At 37.1% G+C, this 20,707-nt stretch overlaps 1 protein-coding gene and 1 long non-coding RNA gene across 3 annotated transcripts in view; one reads left to right on the top strand and one right to left on the bottom strand.

Annotated features, from left to right (window-relative positions):
• LOC105492138 (lamin tail domain containing 1) overlaps positions 1-20,707 on the top strand; it is a 152,022-nt gene that overhangs the window by 22,963 nt on the left and 108,352 nt on the right. The window lies entirely within an intron of this gene.
• LOC105492140 (uncharacterized) overlaps positions 1-20,707 on the bottom strand; it is a 66,051-nt gene that overhangs the window by 6,377 nt on the left and 38,967 nt on the right. Inside the window, exon 5 of one of the 2 annotated variants that reach the window (XR_011609283.1) lies at positions 10,727-11,495. This is a non-coding gene — a long non-coding RNA (uncharacterized lncRNA). Of the gene's footprint in view, positions 1-7,403; positions 11,496-20,707 lie in introns of those variants that run through there. The other variant, XR_011609282.1, reaches the window with a different exon arrangement.

Consider the following 20,707-nt stretch of genomic DNA (forward strand, 5'->3'; position numbering starts at 1 on the left):
AACATCACAATTAAAAGAACTAGAGGAGCCAGAGCAAACACATTCAAAAGCTAGCAGAAGGCAAGAAATAACTAAGATCAGAGCAGAACTGCAGGAGATAGAGACACACAAAAAAACCCTTCCAAAAATCAGTGAATCTAGGAGCTGGTTTTTGAAACAATCAACAAAGGTTATAGACTGCTAGCAAGATTAATAAAGAAGAAAAGAGAGAAGACTCAAATAGATGTAATAAAAATGATAAAGGGGATATCACCACCGACCCCACAGAAATACAAACTACCATCAGAGAATACTATAAATGCCTGTATGCAAATAAACTAGAAAATCTAGAAGAAATGGATAAATTCCTGAACACATAGACCCTCCCAAGACTAAACCAGGAAGAAGTGGAATATCTGAATAGACCAATAACAGGCTCTGAAATTGAGGCAATAATTAATAGCCTACCAACCAAAAAGTCCAGGACCAGATGGATTCACAGCCGAATTCTACCAGAGGTACAAAGAGGAGCTGGTACCATTCCTTCTGAAATTATTCCAATCAACAGAAAAAGAGGGAATCCTCCCAAACTCATTTTATGAGGCGAGCATCATCCTGATACCAAAGCCTGGCAGCGATACGCAAAAAAAGAGAATTTTAGACCAATATCCCTGATGAACATCGATGGGAAAATCCTCTATAAAATACTGGCAAACCGAATCCAGCAGCACATCAAAAAGCATATCCACCAAGAGCAAGTTGCCTTCATCCCTGGAATACAAGGCTGGTTCAACATATGCAAATCAATAAACATAATCCATCACATAAACAGAACCAAAGCAAAAACCATATGATTATCTCAATAGATGAAAAAAGGGCCTTTGACAAAATTCAACAGCCCTTCATGCTAAAAACTCTCAATAAACTAGGTATTGATGGAACATATATCAAAATAATAAGAGCTATTTATGACAAACCCACAGCCAGTATCATACTGAATGGGCAAAAACTGGAAGATTTCCTTTTGAAAACTGGCACAAGACAGGGATGCCCTATCTCACCACTGCTATTCAACATAGTGTTGGAAGTTTGGGCCAGGGCAATCAGGCAAGAGAAAGAAATAAAGGGTATTCAATTAGGAGAAGAGGAAGTCAAATTGTCCCTGTTTGCAGATGACATGATTGTATATTTAGAAAACCCAATCATCTCAGCCCAAAAACTCCTTAAGCTGATAAAGAATTTCAGCAAAGTCTCAGGATAAAAAAATCAATGTGCAAAAATCACAAGCATTCTTATACACCAATAACAGACAGACAGCCAAATCATGAGTGAACTCCCATTCACAATTGCTACAAAGAGAATGAAATACCTAGAAATCCAACTTACAAGGGTTGTGAAGGGCCTCTTCAAGGAGAACTACAAACCACTGCTTAATGAATTAAAAGAGGAAGAATCAATTTAGTGAAAATGGCCATAGTGCCCAAAGTAATTTATAGGTTCAATGCCATCCCCATCAAGCTACCAATGACTTTGTTCACAGAATTGGAAAAAATGACTTTAAAGTTCATATGGAACCAAAAAAGAGCCTGCATTGCCAAGACAGTCCTAAGCAAAAAGAACAAAGCTGGAGGCATTATGCTACTGGACTTCAAACTATACTACAAGGCTACAGTAACCAAAACAGCATGGTACTGGTACCAAAACAGAGCTATAGACCAATGAAACAGAACAGGGGCCTCAGAAATAACACCACACATCTACAACCATCTGATCTTTGACAAACCTGACAAAAACAAATGGGTAAAGGATTCCCTATTTAATAACTGGTGCTGGGAAAAATGGCTACCCATATGTAGAAAGGTAAAACTGGATCCCTTCATTACACCTTACACAAAAATTAATTCAAGATGGATTAAAGACTTAAATGTTAGCCCTAAAACCATAAAAACCCTAGAAGAACAGCTAGGGAATACCATTCAGGACATAGGCATGGGCAAGGACTTCATGACTAAAACACCAAAAGCAATGGCAACAAAAGCCAAAATTGCCCAAGATGGCTGAATAGGAACAGCTCCAGCCTCCAGCTCCCAGCGTGAGTGACACAGAAGATGGGTGATTTCTGCATTTTCAACTGAGGTACCCGGTTCATCTCACCAGGGCATGTCAGACAGTTGGCGCTAGTCTGTGGCTGCAGCCCGACCAGTGAGAGCTGAAGCAGGATGAGGCATTGCCTCACCTGGGAAGCACAAGGGGGAAGGGAATTCCTTTTCCTAGCCAAAGGAAATCGAGACACACAACCCCTGGAAAGTCGGGTAACTCCCACCCTAATACTGCACTTTACCAAGGGTCTTAGCAAACGGCACACTAGGAGACTATATCCCACACCTGGCCCAGAGGGTCCCATGCCCAGGGAGCCTCCCTCATTGCTAACACAGCAGTCTGAGATCTAACTGCAAAGCGGCAGCGAGGCTTGGGGAGGGGCGCCCGCCATTGCTGAGGCTTAAATAGGCAAACAAAGCCCCCGGAGAGCTCGAATTGGGTGGAGCCCACTACAGTTCAAGGAGGCCTGACTGCCTCTGTAGACTCCTGCTCTGGGGACAGGGCCTAGCTAAACAAAAAGCAGCAGAAGCCTCGGCAGAGGTAAATACCCCTGTCTGACAGCTTTGAAGAGAGCAGTGGATCTCCCAGCATGGAGGTTGAGATCTCAGAACGGACAGACTGCCTGCTCAAGTGGGTCCCTGACCCCTGAGTAGCCTAACTGGGAGACATCACCCACTAGGTGCAGACTGACACCTCACATCTCACATGGTGGGATACACCCCTGAGACAAAGCTTCCAGAGCAAGAATCAGACAGCAACACTTGCTGTTCAGCAATATTCTATCTTCTGCAGCCTTCGCTGCTGATACCCAGGAAAACAGTGTCTGGAGTGGACCTCAAGCAAACTCCAAAAGACCTGCAGCTGAGGGTCCTGACTGTTAGAAGGAAAACTAACAAATAGAAAGGACATCCACATCAAAACCCCATCAGTACATCACCATCATCAAAGACCAAAGGCAGATAAAACCACAAAGATGGGGAAAAAGCAGGGCAGAAAAGCTGGAAATTCAATAAATCAGAGCACATCTGCCCCTCCAAAGGAATGCAGTTCATCACCAGCAATGGAACAAAGTTGGACGGAGAATGACTTTGATGAGTTGAGAGAAGAAGGCTTCAGTTGATCAAACTTCTCAGACCTAAAGGAGGAACTACATAACCAGCGTAAAGAAACTGAAAACCTTGAAAAAAGAATGGATGAATGGATAACTAGAATAATCAACACAGAGAAGACCTTAAAAGAACTCATAGAGATGAAAACCATAACATGAGAACTACGTGACAAATGCACAAGCTTCAGTAACTGACTCAATCAACTGGAAGAAAGAGTATCAGTGATTGAAGATCGAATGAATGAAATGAAGTGAGAAGAGAAGTGTAGAGAAAAAAGAGAAAAAAGAAATGAACAAAGCTTCCAAGAAATATGGGATTATGTGAAAAGACCAAATCTACGTCTGATTGGTGTGCCTGAAAGTGATGGAGAAAATGGAACCAAGTTGGAAAATACTCTGCAGGATATCATCCAGGAGAACTTCCCCAACCTAGTAAGGCAGGCCAACATTCAAATTCAGGAAATACAGAGAACACAACAAAGATACTCCTCGAGAAGAGCAATTCCAAGACACGTAATTGTCAGATTCACCAAAGTGGAAATGAAGGAAAAAATGTTAAGGGCAGCCAGAGAAAGGTCGGGTTACACACAAAGGGAAGCCCATCAGACTAACAGCAGATCTCTCGGCAGAAACTCTACAAGCCAGAAGACAGTGGGGGCCAATATTCAACATTCTTAAAGAAAAGAATTTTCAAGCCAGAATTTCATATCCAGCCAAACTAAGTTTCATAAGTGAAGGAGAAATAAAATCCTTTACAGCCAAGCAAATGCTTAGAGATTTTGTCACCACTAGGCCTGCCCTACAAGAGATCCTGAAGGAAGCACTAAACATGGAAAGGAACAACACATACCAGCCACTGCAAAAACATGTCAAAATGTAAAGTCCATTGATGCTAGGAATAAACTGCATCAACTAGCAAGCAAAATAACCAGCTAATATCATAATGACAGGATCAGGTTCACACATAATATTAACCTTAAATGTAAATGGACTAAATGGTCCAATTAAAAGACACAGATGGGCAAATTGGATAAAGAGTCAAGACCCATCAGTTTGCTATATTCAGGAGACCCATTTCACATGCAGAGGCACATATAGGCTCAAAATAAAGGGATGGAGGAAGATCTACCAAGAAAATGGAAAACAAAAAAAAGCAGGGGTTGCAATCTTAGTCTCTGATAAAACAGACTTTAAACCAACAAAGATCAAAAGAGACAAAGAAGGCCATTACATAATGGTAAAGCGATCAATTCTTCAGGAAGAGCTAACTATCCTAAATATATATGCACCCAATACAGGAGCACCCAGATTCATAAAGCAAGTCCTTAGAGACTTACAAAGAGACTTAGACTCCCATACAATAGTAATAGAGACTTTAACACCCGTCTGTCAACATTGAACAGATCAACGAGACAGAAAGTTAACAAGGATATCCAGGAATTGAACTCATCTCTGCACCAAGCAGACCTAATAGACATCTACAGAACTCTGCATCCCAGATCAATAGAATATACATTCTTCACAGTACCACATCACACTTACTCCAAAATTGACCACATAGTTGGATGTAAAGCACTCCTCAGCAAATATAAAAGAACAGAAATTATAACAAACTGTCTCTCAGACCACAGTGAAATCAAACTAGAATTCAGGACTAAGAACTCAATAAAAACCACTCAACTACATGGAAACTGAACAACCTGCTCCTGAATGACTACTGGGTACATAACGAAATGAAGGCAGAAATAAAGATGTTCTTTGAAACCAATAAAAACAAAGATACAACATACCAGAATCTCTGGGACACATTTAAAGCAGTGTGTAGAGGGAAATTTATAGCACTAAATGCCCACAGGAGAAAGCAAGAAGATCTAAAATTGACACCCTAACATCACAATTAAAAGAGCTAGAGGAGCAAGAGCAAACACATTCAAAAGCTAGCAGAAGGCAAGAAATAAGTAAGATCAGAGCAGAACTGAAGGAGATAGAGACACAAAAACTCTCCAAAAAATCAATGAATCCAGAGGCTGGTTTTTGGAAAAGATCAACAAAATTGATACACCACTAGCAAGATTAATAAAGAAGAAAAGAGAGAAGAATCAAATAGATGCAATAAAAAATGATAAAGGGGATATCACCACCGACCCCACAGACATACAAACCACCATCAGAGAATACTATAAACACCTCTATGCAAATAAACTAGAAAACCTAGAAGAAATGGGTAATTTCCTGGACACTTACACTCTCCCAAGACTAAACCAGGAAGAAGTTGAATACCTGAATACACCAATAGCAGGCTCTGAAATTGAGGCAATAATTAATAGCCTACCAACGAAAAAAAGTCCAGGGCCAGAGGGATTCACAGACGAATTTTACCAGAGGTACAAGGAGGAATTGGTACCATTCCTTCTGAAACTATTCCAATCAATAGAAAAAGAGGGAATCCTCCCTAACTCATTTTATGGGGCCAACATCATCCTGATACCAAAGCCTGACAGAGATACAACAAAAAAAGAGAATTTTAGACCAATATCCCTGATGAACATCGATGCAAAAATCCTCAATAAAATACTGGCAAACCGAATCCAGCAGCACATCAAAAAGCTTATCCACCATGATCAAGTGGGCTTCATCCCTGGGATACAAGGCTGGTTCAACATACGCAAATCAATGAATGTAATCCAGCATATAAACAGAACCAAAGACAAAAACCACATGATTATCTCAATAGAGGCAGAAAAGGCCTTTGACAAAATTCAACAGCCCTTCATGCTAAAAACTTTCAATAAATTCGGTATTGATGGAATGTATCTCAAAATAATAAGAGTTATTTATGGCAAATCCACAGCCAATATCATACTGAATGGGCAAAAACTGGAAGTATTCCCTTTGGAAAACTGGCACAAGACAAGGATGCCCTCTCTCACCACTCCTATTCAACATAGTGTTGGAAGTTCTGGCTAGGGCCATCAAGCAAAAGAAAGAAATAAAGGGTATTCAGTTAGGAAAAGAGGAAGTCAAATTGTCACTGTTTGCAGATGACATGATTGTATATTTAGAAAACCCCATTGTCTCAGCCCAAAATCTCCTTAAGCTGATAAACAACTTCAGCAAAGTCTCAGGATACAAAATCAATGTGCAAAAATCACAAGCATTCTTATACACCAGTAACAGACAAACAGAGAGCCAAATCATGAATGAACTCCCATTCACAATAGCTTCAAAGAGAATAAAATACCTAGGAATCCAACTTACAAGGATGTAAAGGACCTCTTCAAGGAGAACTACAAACCACTGCTCAGTGAAATAAAAGAGGACACAAACAAATGGAAGAACATACCATGCTCATGGATAGGAAGAATCAATATTGTGAAAATGGCCATACTGCCCAAGGTAATTTACAGATTCAATGCCATCCCCATCAAGCTAACAATGACTTTCTTCACAGAATTGGAAAACGCTGCTTTAAAGTTCATGTGGAACCAAAAAAGAGCCCAAAACAATCCTAAGCCAAAAGAACAAAGCTGGAGGCATCACGCTACCTGACTTCAAACTGTACTACAAGGCTACAGTAACCAAAACAGCATGGTACTAGTACCAAAACAGAGATATAGACCAATGGAACAGAACAGAACCCTCAGAAATAATACCACACATCTACAGCCATCTGATCTTTGACAAACCTGACAAAAACAAGAACTGGGGAAAGGATTCCCTATTTAATAGCTAGTGCTGGGAAAATTGGCTAGCCATAAGTAGAAAGCTGAAACTGGATCCTTTCCTTACTCCTTATATGAAAATTAATTCAAGATGGATTAGAGACTTAAATGTTAGACCTAAATCCATAAAAACCCTAGAAGAAAACCTAGGTAACACCATTCAGGACATAGGCATGGGCAAGGACTTCATGTCTAAAACACCAAAAGCAAAGGCAACAAAAGCCAAAATTGACAAATGGGATCTAATTAAACTAAAGAGCTTCTGCACAGCAAGAGAAATTACCGTCAGAATGAACAGGCAACCTACAGAATGGGAGAACATTTTTGCCATCTACTCATCTGACAAAGGGCTAATATCCAGAACCTATAAAGAACTCAATCAAATTTACAAGAAAAAACCAAACAACCCCATCAAAAAGTGGGCAAAGGATATGAACAGACATTTCTCAAAAGAAGACATTCATACAGCCAACAGACATATGAAAAAATGCTCATCATCACTCGCCATCAGAGAAATGCAAATCAAAACCACAATGAGATACCATCTCACACCAGTTAGAATGGCAATCACTAAAAAGTCAGGAAACAACAGGTGCTGGAGAGGGTGTGGAGAAATAGGAACACTTTTACACTGTTGGTGGGACTGTAAACTAGTTCAATCATTGTGGAAAACAGTGTGACAATTCCTCAAGGATCTAGAACTAGAAATACCATTTGATCCAGCCATCCCATTACTAGGGATATACCCAAAGGATTATGTCATGCTGCTATAAAGACACATGCACATATACGTTTATTGTGGCACTATTCCCAATAGCAAATACTTGGAATCAACCCAAATGTCCATCAATGACAGACTGGATTAAGAAAATGTGGCACATATACACCATGGAATACTATGCAGCCATTAAAAGGATGATTTCGTGTCCTTTGTAGGGACATGGATGCAGCTGGAAACCATCATTCTCAGCAAACTATCACAAGCACAGAAAACCAAACACCGCATGTTCTCACTCATAGGTGGGAATTGAACAATGAGATCACTTGGACACAGGAAGGGGATCATCACACACTGGGTCCTATTGTGGGGAGTGGGGGGAAGGGATAGCATTAGGAGATATACCTAATGTAAATGCCAAGTTAATGGGTGCAGCACACCAACATGGCACATGTATACATATGTAAAAAACCTGCACGTTGTGCACATGTACCCTAGAACTGAAAGTATGAAAAAAAAAAAAAAAAGCCAAAATTGACAAATGGAATCTAATTAAACTAAAGAGCTTCTGCACAGCAAAAAAAACTACCATCAGAGTGAACTGGCAACCTACAGGATAGGAGAAAATTTTTACAATCTACCCATCTGACAAAGGGCTAATATCCAGAATCTTAAAGTACTTAAACAAATTTACAAGAAAAAATCAACCCCATCAAAAAGTGGGCAAAGGATATGAACAGACAGTTCTCAAAAGAAGACATTTATGCATCCAACAGACACATGAAAAAATTATCATCATCACTTGCCATCAGAGAAATGCAAATCAAAACCACAATGAGATACCATCTCACACCAGTTAGAATGGCGATCATTAAAAAGTCAGGAAACAACAGGTGCTGGAGAGGGTGTGGAGAAATAGGAATGCTTATACACTATTGGTGGGAGTGTAAAGTAGTTCAACCATTGTGGAAGACAGTGTGGCGATTCCTCAAGGATCTAGTACTAGAAATACCATTTGACCCAGTGATCCCATTACTGGGTATATACCCAAAGGATTATAAATCCTGCTACTATAAAGACACATGCATACGTATGTTTCTTGTGGCAGTATTCATAACAGCAAAGACTTGGAACCAACCCAAACGTCCATCAGTGATAGACTGGATTAAGAAAATATGGCACATATACACCATGGAATACTATGCAGCCATAAAAAAGGATGAGTTCATGTCCTTTGTAGTGACATGGATGAAACTGGAAACCATCCTTCTGAGCAAACTATCACAAGGACAGAAAACCAAACACTGCATCTTCTCACTTATAGGTGAGAATTGAACAGTGAGAGACACAGGGCAGGGAACATTACACACTGGGGCCTGTCATTGGGGTGGGGGGATGGGAGAGGGATAGCATTAGGAGAAATACCTAATATAAATGATGAGTTAATGGTTGCAGCAAACCAACACAGCACATGTATACATATATAACAAACCTGCATGTTGTGCACATGTACCCTAGAACTTAAAGTATAATTTTAAAAAAGGCAAAAAAAAAAAAAAATCTAGATGCAGGTGGCCATAAACTTTGTCAGTTATACTACAATATCTAGAATAAAAAAGGTAGTAGACTGATCCACTGCACTTAATGTCATCAGAACTGTGTCCAATGGAGGTATTTCCCTTAAAGAGGTATGTAAGAAACACTGAGTTTAATTAGAGTACAGTGATGAGAATGGGAAAGATCCATGATCATGTTATGTATAATGAGTGGTTAAATAAACAGAGACATTCTGCCCATAGGAACCATGGTTTTAAAAATGTTTAAAGCTGACTTCAATACTTGAGTAATTGTCCTTTGGAAGAGGACCTCTTTTGTCCCATGCAGCCGTAGTGGTAGAATTTAAACAAAGAAGTGAAAGTTGTAAGAAAAAGGATTTTAAGTCAATATAATGCAAAAATAGAACTAAACAAAGTTGGGACAGGTACTCTCAAGAGGTAGCAGATTCTCTGTCACTAGAGGTGGCCATTTAAACTAGATGACTTTGTGGGAGTGTGATAGGGTTGATTCACAAATATGATTCTTTTCAGTCATGAAGTTCTTTTTGTTTGTTTGCTTGTTTGTTTGCATAGCTCTTTATTAGCCTGGCATGTAAGACTGATCCACTTGTCCAGCTTTCCCTCCCAATATTCATATGTGTCCCTGGTATTTCTCGTATCTACAATTTCCCTGACTTGAAGTTTCCCCTTTTAAAATTTCATGCCATTTTTCAGCGGTCAAATCGTATGTCACTTTTTGAGAAAAATTTCCCTTCTCCCCACTTCAGATACCACCACAAATAGATAGGTTCCATTCCAAAACTGCAGACTTCATTTATGCATTTTAAGTCCCTTATTATTCTGCCCTATGTTATTTGTGTATATTTATTATCTTATGTACTAGCATGTCAGCTTCATGAGGACAGGAATTGTCTCTGTATTGTTAGATCCCCTATAAGACCTAGTATAACAGAATTTTTTTATTTTTTTCAACAAATCTTTTTCTTTAGAATGAAAATACTATACTAACCTCTTAGGGGCCTTCCAACTTAAAAAAAGGTGTATTAATCTGGTCCTAGAACTTATTTCATAATTAATAATACAAAATACCCCATCATCCCCATATTGACTATGTGTACAAACAGTCAGATATACCAATGTCAAACTGGTTCTGTAAGAAAGTGTTTAAAACCAGACTTCAAAAGGTAGATAACTCACATGCTGATTGGTAGTAGGATTGCGCCTGTGAATAGCCACTGTACTCTGGCCTGGGCAACATAGTAAGATCCCATCTTAAAAAAAGGGTAGATAACTATTTTTCAAATGCTTTTGCAACATTCCTATTGAGATACTCAGCACACATGTTCCTGATAGAATTTTGAATATTAAAGGAATTGTACATCTGGTTATATTCTTATGAAATTAACTGACACTAAATCAAGTGCTCCACAAAGTTGAAGATAGTATAATTAAGAACATCATCAATGAAGTAAGCAATGAACCCTGGCAAACCTTCACAAGGGGAACATCTTATTGTGATGTATCAGAAATTTTTACCACTCACCTCTACCATTTCTTCCTGAACTTTATAGTCTTACAGAACATTTCCATTGCTGCAGGTTTCTGTTTGGCAAATTGCTGCCAGTGCTCCAGATGTTTTTCAGTATGAATTTATAGAAACGTGCATTGTACAAAATTCAAAGGAAGGGCTGTTAGAATAGGTTAGATAAAACAAGAAGAAAACCAGAGCAACTGACATTGAAAAATAAGCATGAATTATTCATTTGTTTTAGCTGATTGTTTTTTTTTTTTTTCTCTCTCTCTCCTCTTCCCATCTGCCTTTAGTTCTCCACTGACTGAAATTAGCAGGGACTAAAAGTCGTATCACAAGTTGACATGCTTAACTGTAGCCTCCAGAAAAATCCAAATGTATTGGAGTCTAACGGCAGTTACATCAGATCAGAAGTAAGAGTTTTCACTCTTGGTGTTTCTTGAGAAGTAAACTTCTGGATCTTTTGACTGTCCGCAATTAAAAGCCCTTTAGAAAAATTCCCAGAGAAAGCTCTTTCATGTGGGTCTGAGGCAGTTGTGGACTTGCCAAGAAAAGGAAGTCCTATGACTTCCTGACCATGTCAGCACTTGGGGATTTAACAAAAAATCAATTATTGCCCACTAGGTACATTTTGGGCTTTCTGCTACTTTGCCCTTTTCTCATGTCCCCTTCCTTCTCCACCTAAACAGAAGAAAGTCAATACAATGTGATTGAAGAACAGTCAGCAGGAAGGTTGAGATTTTTTTTTCCTTTCTTTCTTTTTTCTTTGGGTGCATGCCCCCTAAAAAAATAAAAGAAAGAAAAGAAAAATTTAAGATTAACAAATTGCAACCAGAGTTATGCTGCCTAATTACAGGTCTGATTTCATGCTTTTCTGAGAGATTTATGAAGAGGCTAAAAGATATTAAATTATAGCCCAGTCAGTACCCCTTCTTTCTGGTACCATTAATTAAGAAAAATTTCTAAATATTAAAAAAGCATGGCTAGACATAATCACATTTTCTGGCATTATAACCTAAAACATGGTTTATAACATTATAAAGTAGGCATTAAGACTTTTTGGTAGAAAAGTTGTAATTAACAATAATTTATTGTACATTTCAAATAGCTAGAAGGAAATATTTGTAATATTTCCAACACAAAGAAATGATAAATGTTTAAGGTAATGGATTTACCAACTACCCTGATATAATCATTACACATACAGGTATCAAAATACTAAATGTACCTCCAAAATATGTACAACTATTATATATTGATTAAAAAGTAAATAAATAAATTAAATAAGTCAAAGAAAAGGATTAACTTATTTTGCAGCAATTGTGAAGCATAAGGTGATGGTTGCGTATTGATTTTCTTTCTTTATAAACTTGTATCTTGTGTTCCAAAAGCTTTGTTTTAGAATGGAATCTTCTCTGGGATTAAAAAAAAATTTTATTTTAATTTTTGTGGGTACATGGTAGGTACATATATTTGTGGGGTACATGAGATGATTTGATACAGGCATGCAATGCTTAAAAAACACATGTAAAATGGGGTATCCATCCCCATCGCCTCAAGCATTTATCCTCTGAGTTACAAACAATCCAAATATACTCTTTAAATTATTTTAAAATATATAATGAAATTATTATTGACTATAGTCAACCTGTCGTGCCATCAAATATTAGGTCTTATTCTTTCTTTCTAACTATCTTTTGTTCACCCATTAACCATCCCTACCTCCCACAACCCCCACCATCCCACTACCCTTCCCAGCCTCTGGTAACTCTACTCTCTAACTTCTAAGATCAACTGTTTTGATTTTTAGATCTCACAAATAAGTGAGAACATGCAATATTTGTCTTTCTATGCTTGGCTTATTTCACTTAGCATAATGATCTCCAGTTCCATCCATGTTGTTGCAAATGACAGGATCTCATTCCTTTTATGACTGAATAGTACTCCACTATGTATAGTACCACATTTTCTTTGTCCATTCATCTGGTTTTTTTTTTTTCTTTTTTTTTTTCTTTTTTTTTTGAGACGGAGTCTTGCTGTGTCGCCCAGGCTGGAGTGCAGTGGCGCAATCTCGGCTCACTGCAAGCTCCGCCTCCCGGGTTCACGCCATTCTCCTGCCTCAGCCTCCTGAGTAGCTGGGACCACAGGCGCCCGCCACTGCGCCCTGCTAATTTTTTCTATTTTTAGTAGAGACGGGGTTTCACCATGGTCTCGATCTCCTGACCTTGTGATCTGCCCGCCTCGGCCTCCCAAAGTGCTGGGATTATAGGCGTGAGCCACCGTGCCCGGCCCCATTCATCTGTTGATGGATACTTAGGTTGCTTCCAAATTTTGGCTATTGTGAACAGTGCTCCAACATACATGGGAGTGCAGTTATCTCTTTGATATACTGATTTCCTTTCTTTTGGGCATATACTCGGCAGTGGGATTGCTGGATCATATGGTAGCTCTATTTTTATTTTCTTGAGGAATAGCCAAACTGTTGTCCATAGTGGCTGTACTAATCTACATTCCCACCAAAAGTATACCAGGGTTCCCTTTTCTCCACATTCTCACCAGCATTTCTTATTGCCTGTCTTTTGGATAAAAGCCATTTTAACTGAGGTGAGAAGGTATTTCATTGTAGTTTTGGTTTGCATTTCTCTGATGATCAATGATGTTGAGCGTTTTTTCATATGCCTGTTTGCCATTTGTAGGTCTTCTTTTGAGGAATGTCTATTCAAATCTTTTGCCCATTTTTGATCAGATTATTAGACTTTTTCCTATAGAGTTGTTTGAGCTCCTTATATATTCTGGTTATTCATCTCTTGTCAGATGGACAGTTTGCAAATATTCTCTCCCATTCTGTAAGCCATCTCTTCACTTTGTTGATTGTTTCCTTTGCTGTGCAGAAGCTTTTTAACTTGATGTGATCGTATTTGTCCACTTCTGCTTTTGTTGACTGTGCTTCTGGGATATTACTCAAGAAATTTTTGCCCAGACCAATGTCCTGGAGAGTTTCCTCAATGTTTTCTTGTAGTAGTTTCATATTTTAAGATTATAGATTTAAGTCTAATTCATTTTGATTGTGCTTTTGTATATGGTGAGAGATAGGGATATAGTTTCATTATTCTGCATAGGAATATCCAGTTTTCCCAGCACAATTTATTGAAGAGACTGTCTTTTCCCCAGTGTATGTTCTTGGCACCTTTTTCAAAAATGAGTTCACTGTAGGTATGTGGATTTGTTTTTCAATTCTCTATCCTATTCCATTCATCTATGTGTCTGTTTTTATGTCAGTACCATCCTGTTTTGGTTACTATAGCTCTGTAGTATAATTTGAAGTCAGGTAACATGATTCCTCCAGTTTTGTTCTTTTTACTTTGCATAGTTTTGGCTATTCAGGGTCTTTTGTGGTTCCATATAAATTTTAGGGTTTTTTCTATTTTTGTGTAGAATGTCATTGGTATTTTGATAGGGATTACACTGAATCCATAAATGGCTTTGGGTAGCATGGACATTTTAACTATATTTATTCTCCCAATCCATGAACATGGAATATGTTTCCACTTTTTGGTGTCCACTTCTCTTTCTTTCATCAGTGTTTCATAGTTTTTGTTATAGCACTCTTTCACTTCTTCAGTTAATGTCTAGGTATTTAATTTTGATTTCTGGCTATTATAAACAGGATTTTTTAAAATTTCTTTTTCAGATTATTCACTGTTGGCATATGAAAATATTACTGATTTTTGTATGTTAATTTTGTATCCTACAACTTTATTGAATTTATTTAGCAGTTCTGATAGTTTTTTGGTGGCGTCTTTAGATTTTTCCAAATTTAAGATTATATCATCTGCAAACCAGGATAATTTGACTTCTTCCTTTCAAATTTGGATACCCTTCATTTCTTTCTCTTATCTGATTGCTCTAGTTAGGACTTCTTCCAGTACTACGTTAAATAACAGTGGTAAAATACTTGTTGTGTTCCAGATCTTAGAGGAAAGGCTTTTTTATTTTCCCCATTCAGAATGATAGCAGCTGTGGGTCTGTCGTATTTGGCTTTTATTATGTTTAGGTATGTCCCTTCTATACTCAGCTTTTTTAGGGTTTTTATCATGAGGGGATGTTGAATTTTATCAAATGTTTCCTGAGCATCATTGAAATGATCTTTTTTTTTTTCCTTTCATTCTATTGATATGATGTATCACATTGATTGATATGAAAATGTTGAACCATCCTTGTATCCTAGGGATAAATCCCACTTGGTCATGATGAGAGATCTTTTAAATGTGTTGTTGAAGTTGGTTTGCTGACATTTTGTTGAGGACTTTTGCATCAATATTTGTCAGAGATATTGGCCTGTAGTTTTCATTTTTTAATGTGTCTTTGCCTAGCGAAGACACAGTAGTAATTAATAATACTGGCCTCGTAGAATGAGTTTGGAAGTTTTCCCTCCTCCATTTTTCAGAATAGTTTGAGTAGGATTGGTATTAGTTCTTCTTTAAGTTTTTGATAGAATTCATCAATGAAGCTGTTGGGTTCTGAGCTTTTCTTTACTGGGAGACATTTTTTTTTTTAATGGCTTCAACCTTATTACTTGTTATTGATCTATTCAAGTTTTGGATTTCTTTCTGGCTCAATCCTGGAAGGTTACATATGTCCAGTAACTTGTCCATTTCTTCTAGATATTTCAATTTATTGGTATATAGTTGCTCATAGTAACTACTAATGTTTTTTTTTTGTTTCTGCAGTATCAATGTTAATGTTTCCTTTTTCATCTCTGACTTAATTTATTTGGATCTTCTCTTTTTTTCTTAGTCTGGCTAAAGGCCTGTCAATTTTGTTTAACTTTTCAAAAAAACAACTTTTTGATTTATTAATTTTTTGTATTGTTTTCTTTTCAATTTCATTTGTTTCTGCTCTGATCTTTATTATTTCTTTTCTTGTACTAATTTTGGGTTTGGTTTGCTCTTACTTTTCTAGTTCTTTAAGATGCATCATTGGACTGGTTATTTGAAAATTTTCTTCTTTTTTTGATGTAGGCACTTACAGCTAAAAAAAAATCCCTCTTAGTGCTATATTCCATAGGTTTTTGTATATGTGTTTCTATTATTTGTTTCAAGAAATTTTTCAATTTTCTTTTTAATTTCTTCGTTGACCCACTGGTCATTCAGGAGCATATTGCTTAATTTCTATGTTGTATTAGTCTGTTCTCATGCTGCTAATAAAGACATACCCGACACTGGATACTTTATAAAGGAAACATGTTTAATGGCCTCACATTTCCACATGGTTGGGGAGGCCTCACAATCATAGCAGAAGACAAAGGAATGGCAAAGGTTGTCTTACATGGTGGCAGGCAAGAGAGCATGTGTAGGGGAACTCCCTTTATAAAACCATCAGATCTCCTGAGATTTATTCACTATCACAAGAACAGTATGAGAAAAACCCACCTCCATGATTCAATTACTTCCCACCCAGTTCCTCCCACGACACGTGGGGATTATTACAATTCAAGGTGAGACTTGGGTGGGGACACACAGCCAAACCATATCACATGTATTTGTATAATTTCCAAAATTTCTCTTATCATTAATTTATAGTTTTATTCCATTGTGATCATAGAAGATGCTAGACATTGTTTCAATTTTTTTTGAAAGTTTTAAGATTTGTCTTGTGACTTAACATATGATCTATCCATGAGAATGATCTATGTGCTGAAGAAAAGAATGTGTATTCTGCAGCCATTGGGTGAAAAGTTCTGTAAATATTTATTAGATCCTTTTGGTCTACAGTGTATATCAAGTCTGATATTTATTTGTCAATTTTATGTCTGGAAGTTCTGTCCAATGTTGAAAGTGGGGTGAAGTCTCCAGCTATTATCGTATTGGAGTCTCTCTCTCTCTTTATCTGTAATAATATTTGCTTTGTATATGTGGGTGCTTCAGTTTTGAGAGAATATATATTTTAAATTGTTATAAACTCTTGCTGAATTGATCACTTTATATAGTGACCTTCTTTGTCTCCTCTTATAGATTTTGTCATGAAATCTATTTTGTCTGATATAAATATAGCTCTGCCTGCTCTTCTCTTGGTTTCCATTGGCATGGAATGTCTTTTTCCATCCCTTCATTTTTAGTCTATGTGTGTTTTTATACGTGAAGTGTGTTTCAGCCACTCTGTGTCTTTTGATTGGAGAGTTTAGTCCATTTACATTCAATATTATTATTTATAACTAAGAACTGACTTCTGCCATTTTATGTGTTTTTTGGGTTTTTTTGTGGTCTTTTCGTGCTTTCTTTCCTTTCTGTCTTCCTTTTAATGAAGATTATTTTCTCTGGTGATATGATTTAGTTTCTTGCTTTTTATTTTTTGTGTATCCATTATCTGTGTTTTGAGATTATCATGAAGCTTGCACATACTATCTTATAACCTATTATTTTAAGCTGATAACAACTTAACGCTGTTGTATAAACAACCTAACAAGTAAAAAGAAAACTAATAAAGACTCTGTGCCTTAACTATGTCCCCAATTTTTTCACATTTTGTTTTCTATTTACATTTATTGTACTATGTTTTGAAAAGTTGTAGTTATTATTTTGAATTGCTCCGTCCTTTAGTCCTTCTGTGTAAGAGTAGCTTAAACACCACTGTTACAGTGTTAGAATGTTCTGTGTTTTTCTGTATATTTGCTATTACCAATGAGTTTTGTATCTTCAGATGATTTCTTTTTGATCATCAAAATCCTTTCTTTCTATTGAAGTACTCCCTTTAGCATTTCTTGCAGGACAGATCTGGTGTTGAAATCCCTCAGCTTTTGATTGTCTGGAACAGCCTTTATTTCTCCTTCATGTTTGAGGAATATTTTTGCTGGATATACTATTCTACTGTAAATGTGGCATAAAGGAATGCTGGATTTTGTTGAATGCTTTTACTGGGTCTATTGAGATGATCATGTATTTTTTTGTTTTTAATTATGTTTATGTGGTGTATCGTATTTACTGACTTGCAAATGTTAAACCATCCCTGTATCCCTGCTATGAAACCCCACTTGATCATGGTGGATTATCTTTTTGATATGTTGTTGGATTCGGTTAGCTAGTATTTTGTTAAGGATTTTGCATCTATATTTGTCAGGGATATTGGTCTGTAGTTTTATTTTTTGGTTATGTCCTTTCCTGGTTCTGTTATTAGGGTGATACTGCTTCATAGAATGATTTAGGGAGGATTCCCTCTTTTTCCATCTTGTGGAAGTGTCAATAGGATTGGTACCAATTCTTATTTGAATGTCTGGTAGAATTATGCTGGTCCAGGACCTTTTTTTGTGGGTAATTTTTAAATCACCATTTCAATCTCACGCTTGTTACTTGTCTGTTCAGGGTATCTAATTCTTCCAGATTGAAGCTAGGAGGGTTTTATCTGTCCAGAAAATTATCCATCTCCTCTAGGTTTTCTAGGTTTATGCATGTAAAGATATTCATAGTAACCTTGAATGATCTTTTGTATTTCTGTGGTGTCAGTTGTAATATCTCCCATTTCCTTTCTAATTGAGCTTATTTGGATTTTCTCTCTTCTTTTCTTGGTTAATCTTGCTAATGTTCTATCAATTTTTATTTTTCTTTTCAAAGAACCAGCTTTCTGTTTCATTTGTCTTTTGTATGTTTTTGTTGCTGTTGTTGTTTCAGTTTCATTTAGTTCTGCTCTGATCTGGGTTATTTCCTTTCTTCTGCTGGGTTTGGGTTTGGCTTGTTCTTGTTTCTGTAGTTCCTTGAGATGTGACCTTGGATTATCTGTGCTCTTTCAATCCTTTTGATGTAAGCATTTAGGGCTATGAACTTTCCTCTTAGCACTGCCTTTGCTGTGTCCCAGAGATTTTGATAGGTTGTGTCACAATTGTCATTCAGTTCAAATAATTTTTTAATTTCCATCTTTATTTCATTTTTGACCCAATGATCATTAAGGAACAGATTATTTAATTTCCATGTATTTGCATGGTTTTGAAGGTTCCATTTGGAGCTGATTTCCAGTTGTATTCCACTGTGGTCTGAGAGAGTGCTTGACACAATTTTAATTTTTTAAAATTTATTGAGGCTCATTTTGTGGCTTATCATATAGTCTATCTTGGAGAAAGTTTCATGTGCTTTTGGATAGAATGTATTTTCTGTGGTTGTTGGGTCAAATATTCTCTATACATCTGTTAAGTTCATTTTTTTCAGGGTGTAGTTTAAATCCATGGTTTTTTGTTGACTTTCTGTTTTGATGAGCTGTCTAGTACTGTCAGTGGAGTAGTGAATTCCCCCACTATTATTGTGTCACCGTCTATCTCATTTCCTAGGTCTCTTAGTAATTGTTTTATAAATTTGGGAGCTCCAGTTTTAGATGCATATATTTATTTAGGATTGTGATATTTTCCTGTTGGACAAGGCCTTTTATCATTATACAATGTCCCTGTTTGTCTTTTTTAACTGCTGCTGCTTAAAGTTTGTTTTGTCTGATATAAGAATAGTACACCTGCTAGCTTTTGGTGCCCATTTGCATGGAATGCCTTTTTCTACCATTTTACCTTAAGTTTATGTACCTCCTTATGTGTTAGGTGAGTCTCTTGAAGGCAGCAGATAGTTGTTTGGTGAATTTTTATCCATTCTGCAATTATGAGTCTTTTAAGTGGAGCATTTAGGCCATTTACATTCAATGTTAGTATTGAGATGTGAGGTGCCATTCTATTCACCATGCTATTTGTTGTCTGTATGCCTTGTCTTTTTTTTATTATTGTATTTTTGTTTTATAGGTCCTGCGACATTTATGCTTTAAAGATGTTCTGTTTGGACGTGTTTCCAAGATTTGTTTCAAGATTTAGAGCTTTTTTAAATCAGTTCTTGTAGTGTTGGTGTGGTAGTGGCAAATTCTGTCAACATTTGGTTGTCTGAAAAAGACTATGTTTCCTTCATATATGATCCTTAGTTTCACTGGATACAAAATTCTTGGCTGATAATTGTTTTGTTTGAGGAGGCTGAAGATAGGGCCCCAATCCCTTCTAGCTCATAGGGTTTCTGCTGAGAAATCTAATGTTAATTGGATAGGATGTCCTTTATAGGATACCTGGTGCTTTTGCCTCACAGTTCTTAAGATTCTTCCCTTTATCTTAACTTTAGATAACTTGATGACAATGTGCGTAGGCAATTATCTTTTTGCAGTGAATTTCCCAGGTGTTCTTTGAGCTTCTTGTATTTGGATGTTTAGGTCCTAGCAAGGCTGAGGACGTTTTCCTTGATTATTCCCCAAGTATGTTTTCCAAACTTTTAGATTTCTCTTCTTCCTCAGGAACGCAAATTATTGTTAGGTTTGGTCGTTTAACATAATCCCAGACTTCTTGGAGGGTTTGTTCATATTTTCTTATTCTTTTTTCTTTGTCTTTGTTAGATTGGGTTAATTTAAAGACTTTGTCTTTGAGCTCTGAAGTTCTCTCTTTGGCTGTTCAATTCTATTTTAGAGACTTTCCAGAGCATTTTGCATTTCTATAAGTGTTGTCCATTGTTTCCTGACGTTTTGATTGTTTTTTGTTTATGCTATTTATTTCATCAAATATTTCTCCCTTCACTTCTTGTATCTTTCTTTTTTTTCCTTAGATTGGACTTTGCCTTTCTCTGGTGCCTCCCTGATTAACTTAATAACTAACCCGAATTCTTTTCTAGGTAAATAGGGATTTCTTCTTGGTTTGGATCCATTGCTGGTGAGCTAGAGTAATTTTTAGGTGGTGTTAAACAATCTCATTTTGTCATATTACCAGAGTTGGTTTTCTGGTTCCTTCTCATTTGGGTAGGCTGTGTCTTTGCGAAGGTCTAGGGCTCAAGACTGTTCAGATTCTTTTGTCCCATGGGATGGTCCCTTGATGTAGTACTCTCCCCCTTTTCTTAGGGATGTGGCTTCCTGAGAGCTGATCTGTAGTGATTGTTATCTCTCTTCTGGATCTAGCCACCTAGCAAATCTACAAGGCTCCAGGCTGGTACTGGGAGT

Source organism: Macaca nemestrina, chromosome 10 (assembly GCF_043159975.1).
Source record: "Macaca nemestrina isolate mMacNem1 chromosome 10, mMacNem.hap1, whole genome shotgun sequence".
NCBI classification, from domain to species: domain Eukaryota; kingdom Metazoa; phylum Chordata; class Mammalia; order Primates; family Cercopithecidae; genus Macaca; species Macaca nemestrina.